This window comes from Rattus norvegicus, chromosome 6 (assembly GCF_036323735.1).
Source record: "Rattus norvegicus strain BN/NHsdMcwi chromosome 6, GRCr8, whole genome shotgun sequence".
Classification (NCBI taxonomy): domain Eukaryota; kingdom Metazoa; phylum Chordata; class Mammalia; order Rodentia; family Muridae; genus Rattus; species Rattus norvegicus.
Window position 1 is genome coordinate 48,460,178 of NC_086024.1, and position 6,986 is coordinate 48,467,163.

General features: G+C 43.3%; 1 pseudogene; it reads right to left on the reverse strand.

Moving 5' to 3' along the window:
- Nucleotides 1–4,383: 4,383 nt before the first annotated feature.
- On the reverse strand, nt 4,384–5,792 carry Phgdh-ps6 (phosphoglycerate dehydrogenase, pseudogene 6; annotated as a pseudogene).
- Nucleotides 5,793–6,986: the final 1,194 nt, after the last annotated feature.

Genomic DNA, 6,986 nt, shown 5'->3' on the forward strand with positions numbered 1-6,986 from the left:
CTAATGAATTTGTTGGGAGAGTTTTTTTGGGGAAGGAGGAGAGAGAGAGAGAGAGAGAGAGAGAGAGAGAGAGAGAGAGAGAGAGAGAGAACACAGAAGTGATATAGCCCAGGCTGACATTTTACTGCTTAATTAGTCTAGATGGCCTCGAACTTCTGATTCTCCAGACTGCTTGGGTTACAAGTCTGGACCATTATACCCAGTTAATGTGGTGCTGGGATCCATGGCTTCATACAATGCTAGGCAAGCACTCCACCAACTAATCTATATCACCGGCCCTAAACAAGACAAGGTATATTTGAATTTTCAAGGCTGTGTATACAATGTATAAATAAAGGTCTAAAAACTTCATTGGGAAAAATGCAGATCGTTGTAATTGGTATATTGGCTGCACAGTAAAATTTTACCTACATCTTGTTAAGTAACATAGTGTTGCAATTAATTTCATGTGTTCCTTTTCTATAGTGACTACAAAAAATTAAAATTATACTTGTGACTGACCCATGTGGCTCTTATCAAATCAAAAGCATGTTGTAATCTGAGATATTAATTTATCTTATTGAGAACAGTGGATGAACTATAGAATCCGTTGCCTTTGACAGAAGCCCTGGAAGTAACATAACAGCCTAGAGTCATGATGGAAAGAGCTAGTCAGTAATGTTGACATCCAGGGATGCAGGCAGGTGCTTCAGCCACACATGGGGCCAGGCCTTGAGTTTGGATTGACTTTTTCTCAGCACAACTTCCTAAAATGTTCTCATAAAATACATTTAGCAACCCACTTTCCTTAGGCAGATATTGTCGGGAAGTCATGGTTTCAGCATACGCTATGGAACAGTTTTGAAGTCTCTGGTCACTCATATATCCATTGAACATTTCCCAAGCCTTTTCTACCAGCCATAAACTGAACCCTAATTATAAGGAAATGTAGTAGGAGGTGTAATACCTGAATTGAAGTTCAAGATGAGCAGAGAAGATTTTCTACACTAACATGGGTGACAGTGAAGAAGACTTGATGAGAACTTGATGGCAAGTGTTACCTACCAGGTAATATCTTTCAGGTTCCTAGATTGACATGTCAAGAGCAAGCTGCCTGTAGGCTAGAGATGTGGTGCCTCAAGGGGACCAGGGCTAGAAGCACAGATACGGCAGAATGAAGAGGAAAGACCTAATAAGGACAATATTTCATGTTGTTAAGATAAGCATCATTCTCTGGACTCTGAAGTAAGTAATATTTCTGACTCTACCAAGGTCTCACCTATTTATCCTTAGACCCTAGAGAAAGATGATGCTCCTGTGGTGACATTTTGTATGGATTTAGGGAAAAGTGAGAGAGTCTTTGCTATACTGGGGAAGATAGCATAGGCAGCTGAGCAGTGGATCTCAAGGTGACCAGTAACTTGGGAAAAGTATCATAGGTGGAGGTTCTAGGACTCTGAACTTCCTGGGAGAATCAAAACACAGAGTGACAACCTAGGTAAGACAAACCCTGAATGTGTCAAGAAAGCACCTCTCAAATGCTAAAAGTGAAGGTTAATATTCTAGAAAAGACTGCAACATCCCACAGATAATTCATGAGAAAAGTGTTTTCTTTTCTTTTTTTCTTAAGAGACACTAACAATTAGACAATTCAGAAAGAAGTTAGACCTCTACCCCAGACCAACTGAGAACTCAGGAAAACCAACTCAGAATTCAGGAAGAAAGTTTGATATGCCAATCCCAGTATTCAATATGTAGAGGAGAAGAACAACAGGGGATAGATGCAGGAGGATTTCTATAACTTTGAGACCAATCTGGGTTGCAGAATGAAACTTTCTCTTACCACAATGATGACAGTGCTGATGAAGGAAGAAGAGGAGGAGGAGGGGGAGAGGAAACAAGAAAGGAGAAGGCAGGGAAAGAAGGAAGGAAAGTTGTGAAAATAAAAATCAAAGGATTAAATGAACCAAAAATGAAATTATAAAACCTTAGAAGAAAATATAGTCATAAATATTATTGGGTTATAAAAGAGCGTCATATATTAAATGCTAAGCCAAAGACAAATAGAACCTCATCAAAATGATGACCATTTAGACAGCAAGGGCACTTCTGTGAATGTGGCAAGAGAATTGGAAGAAATGAAAGACATACTTACAATCATGTATCCAGTAAGAGGCTTCTATTTAGAATATATAACACAACTCAGTCATATGAAAACAATCCATTTTCCCATAGACAATGACCAATACTCAGCACCATTATTCAGTAGAAAAATGTGAAGAGTGGAGAACTGTAGAATGTTGACTAAGAGGCATTGCACTGCATTTCTCACTTGAGCCCTCAGCAGCTATGGTGATATTCACATTCATACATTCTCTTAAGAAAGCAGAGGAACTCGTGGCCACCATCTTCTTCCTGAGAAATTATAAGTAGTTACTGACTTTTGGGTTTGGAGGGACTTTTTCCTCAATGGTGTAGCCTCTGGGAGCTGTCTATGCTCCTATAAATACCCCATAGCCTTGTGCATGTAAGCAGCCCTAATTAAACTTACTGATTCTCTACATCTATCAATAAAAGACAGAAAAGCAGAACTGGGACTGTTTTGGAAGAGAGGGAGAGCATCACATCATCAGAAGTGAAAGACACAAAATGGGGTGGAGGTGATAGGATCAAAGTGCATTATATTCATGCATGGGTATATGTAGAGGGCATAATTTAAGACAGTTTTCCAAGATGTGGTAAATGCTACCTTAAACCCTTTTTTTTGTGAGAAGAAAATCATAGCATATCATCAGTTCTACTCTCTGAGGTGACTATCAGCACAGATGCAGACAATAATCAATGTTAGGATCCGAAGAGCTGATTCTTCACACATTGCTGGTAAAGTTGCCTTTTGATAATCAATTTCAATTTCTAAAATGTTAAACAGAAAATCACGAGATGACCTAGTATTCCAGCTCCTCAAAGAATTAAAAACATGTACATAAACAGTCACAGTCATGGCAGTGTAAGTAAAAAAACAAAACAAAACAAAACAAAAACAAACAAAAACAAAAACAAAACAGAAAAAAAACAACCAACCAACAACCAAAAAAAAACCCCAAAAGACCAAAACAAACGAAACTAAAACAACAACAACAACAACAAAGAAGCCAGTATAGGCGCACCACACAGTTATGCCAATAAAAACACCTAAGAGCTAAGTTTCTATTGGGACTCAGTGGTTCTAGTGTCAGCGATCAACAACAGTTTCCACACAGAGGCCATCTTACCACACACAAACACAATTAGCTAAAGGGTCAGGCACATTGTGCGTGTGTGTGGGGGGGGGTGTAGAAATGACATCACAGAGCACATCAAGAGCCACCGAGAGGGTCCCATGGGACAGGGGAGCTCTGAAGAAAGACTTCTAATTCCTCATTCACATTTTACTTCCACACTGAAACAAGCTGTGATTTGTATGGAAAGGAAAGACTCCTTGGTTCAAGGTACCAATATCACCCTCCTCTCTGCAATCAGCTTCCAAATTCTTTAAGATCAAGATGATATTAAGAAGGAAAAGGGTACTTGAGACAAGGGTTAGATATGAAGGTAGAAGACTGGGCTGGACAAACACCATACTGGGTTACATTTCAGGATCATGAATGTGCAGTGGCCCCCTGGCCTGCATGGAGGATGGGCACATAAAGAGGGAGATACTCTAGGTGCCTTGCCAAGCCTCATATGGTATATTGAGTTTGTGCAGATAAACCACCCACCCTACAGTCAGCTCAGCTTGCAGCTCTAGGAAACACAATTTCCCAGTGGCAGAGGAGAGAGGTACCAGGCCTGGGAGAGCTTTCTCAGAAAGCTTGATTTTAGGTCATGCAGGTGAGGACACTATCAGTGTACGATACAGTCTAATCAATGGTCATGCAAGGCTCTAGCCCAAGGACAGTGGGTCTACCAACACCAAATAGCCTTCCCTATTGGCCAGTTCAAATTCTGAGCAATATCTGAGAAAGTAATGACCAATGGAAGCCAGAATAGCTGTGAGCTCCATACGGGTCTAGAGGGTTAGCAAGAGAAGAACCTGAATGGCTCACTATAAACAAGCTGCTTGAAAAGGCAGGATAGATACTAATTACTGCATTTGAGGTCTACCAGTTGGCCTAGGGACACAAACCAAGGTGATGCTCAGGTTGAATTTAAATCCATGGCCTTTTGTTGTTGTTATTGTTGTTTTTGTTTGTTTGTTTTCATTTTTGTTTCATTTTGATTTTTTGTTTGTTTTTTTGAGTTAGATTCTTTACTAGATATTAGTTCAGGCAGATACCCTGGTTCTGCAATATCCTCACCCTACAGGTCACAGTGAGAGAGTTTCTTCAGAAGAGCGTGAGGGACTGGGACCACTGAGCCCCAGGATCAGAAGCAGAACTGGAAGCCTCAGAAACATGCTGCTTCCATGCTTCCAAGCTGGTCAACAGGGAGGAGAGGCTCATGATGTGCCAAGTCTTTCCATCAGATATCTTGGAGGTTTGGTAGGACAGCAGCTGTACATCTGCCCCTTCCAGAAGGCTGATCATAGTGGGCAGCATTGCAGGGTTAAAGGGCTGAGCCTGGAACATAAGCAGGGGCAGGACCCTGCATAGAGGCACCTCTGGCCTGAGGACAGCTCCGTTGAGCACCTGCTACATTGGTGTGGTGCCCTGGACCAAGCCCACAGCTTGGTAGGAAGCACCTCAATGACTGCAGGTCCCAGGCAGGTCCCAGCATTCTTCAGAGATGTTCCTTGTGTAACCACGTGGATGGTCCCTTTAGGGAAGCCAGCCCAGGCATGCATTATCATGTCTAATGGTTCTGCCAGACCAATCCAAGGCTTGGTGTGTGGAGAGAAGGCACTGGTGCATTACAACCCCTGTTAGAGATTTCCCCTTCACCATGTCCACAAATTGGACTGTGATGTCCTCTCCACAGTGGCTCTGTGTCTCCTTGGTGCTGGCTCCCAGGTGGGGAAAGCTGATGACATTCTCAAGGTCCACTAAGGCTCAGTTTCATGATGTTTCTGTAAACACATCCAGTGCACCACCAGCACACTGACCAGACTGCAGGGCACAGAGCAGGGCACCTTTATCCACAATGTGGCCTCAAGCACAGTTCACCACTCACATGTCTTTCCTTCATTAGGCAAAGGTGCTGTCATTCAGCCAGCTTGTGGTAGAGAGCAGGAGTGGGGTATGGACAGTGATGAAATCACAGAGAGGCCAGATGTCCTCTAGTGGCAGCTGCTGAACATCAAAGGAGGCAGCAACTTCAGGAGAAATGATGAGGTCATAGCCTACAGTCTTTATTCCAAAGGACTGCATTCAGGTAGCCACCTCTCTTCCAATTCTGCCTAGGCCAAGATTTCCCAGTGTCTTCCCAGTCAGTGTGGCCCCATGAACTTCTTCAGGTCCCATTTGCCATCTTTCATTGAAGTTGTTTCCTGGGAAATCTGCCTGGCACAGGTTCATCCCACAGGTGAGTTCCACAGGACTGAGGCTGTTTCCGTTGGAGGTGTTCATGACTAGGATGCTCTTCCTCATGGCAGCTTCCAGATCCACATTGTCCATGCCTGTACCAGCACTGCCCACCACCTGGAGCTTCTGTGCTGCATTGACGGCATCAGCAGTGACCTTAGTAGCTGACTGGATGGTAAGGCCTTCACAGTCCTGGAGTTCAGTTATCAGTTCCTCTTTGTTCAAGTTCTGCAACCCTCCATCTTGCAGGATCTTCTGGCAGCAGGGATCCAGGCTGTCACTGATGAGTACTTTGCATATATTATCGAAGGCCATTGCTGGAGACAGGCCTTAGAATCAGTTGTTCTGGTGGGCAAAGAAACACTTAGTACAGGAAACTGCAGGCAGGGCCAGCTCCTGTGACTTGGTCAAACCCACATTTCTAAGATGAAGCACCTTCTCTTCCCTGAAAGACACAGTAAGAACAGAGAACTGTGCAGATTGTACATGACTCAGTAGCTGCTCAAGGAAGCAGATGCCAAGGATGCTGATGGCCTTCCCCACCTCTGGGCTCTCAGCATCTGGCAGAGTTCATCCACACTCTCATTTCATCTGGACTTCAGGGCAAGCACATGAGGCAGAAGTAGAGAGATGTCAAGGAACTGACTCAACAAAGAAAGACATCCTTCAAAGGAAGAGGGCTGGTAGGTATGGAGCCGAGGATCATTGTCTCCATTCTCTCTGAAGCTCATAGCTGATGTCTCTTCCCTACGGCCAGACTCCTGCCCAGGAAACAAGCTGAGAGCATTTCCAAGGTCACATTTACATGGAATATATGCTGGAGGTTTTTATATGCCTTTCAGCCAACAAGTTGGGCTGAATGCCTTTCCCCAAATAGGAACATAAATTGCATTGAATTAACTTTCCTAGAAAAAGGAAGAGATAGAGCAAGAACAAAACATGCTTTGGCTTCATCCTAATTTAGCTCCTGGATCCTCCTTTGTATCACTCACTAGGTGTGATCGGCTTTAGAAAATGCAATTTCCAAATTGAGACTCTAGGAAAATCTTTCTCATGGTTTTCCTAGCGTGCTCTACCAAATGTCCCTAGGGACATCCAAGGGACTATGAACTCTGTTCTAGAGAGGTTAAGAGATTGTAGGGACATTCCCTTGTTTGGTACCAGCTTCATCTTTAATTGAGAGGGTGGGAGACCCCTGCTGCTTATACCAATGGATAATGGGGATGACACCAAGTCACAGAAAAGCACAAGAAAGGTTCATCTAGGATGCTGAAGACATAGCCAGAGGTCACCAACATAAGCCATAGTCACCATGGAAAAACATAGCAGACTCAGAAGTTATATGGCCAGGTACAAGTCCTAGCCCCATACTGACCAGCTATTAACTGGCAACTTCATCTCCTGTGATGGGATTTTTCATCATCCTAGTTCCTAGGACAGCGGCAGAAATTCTGATTGATGGAAATGGTACCATAATCTGTTAAGCACATTCCTTATGGGTCTTCTTTC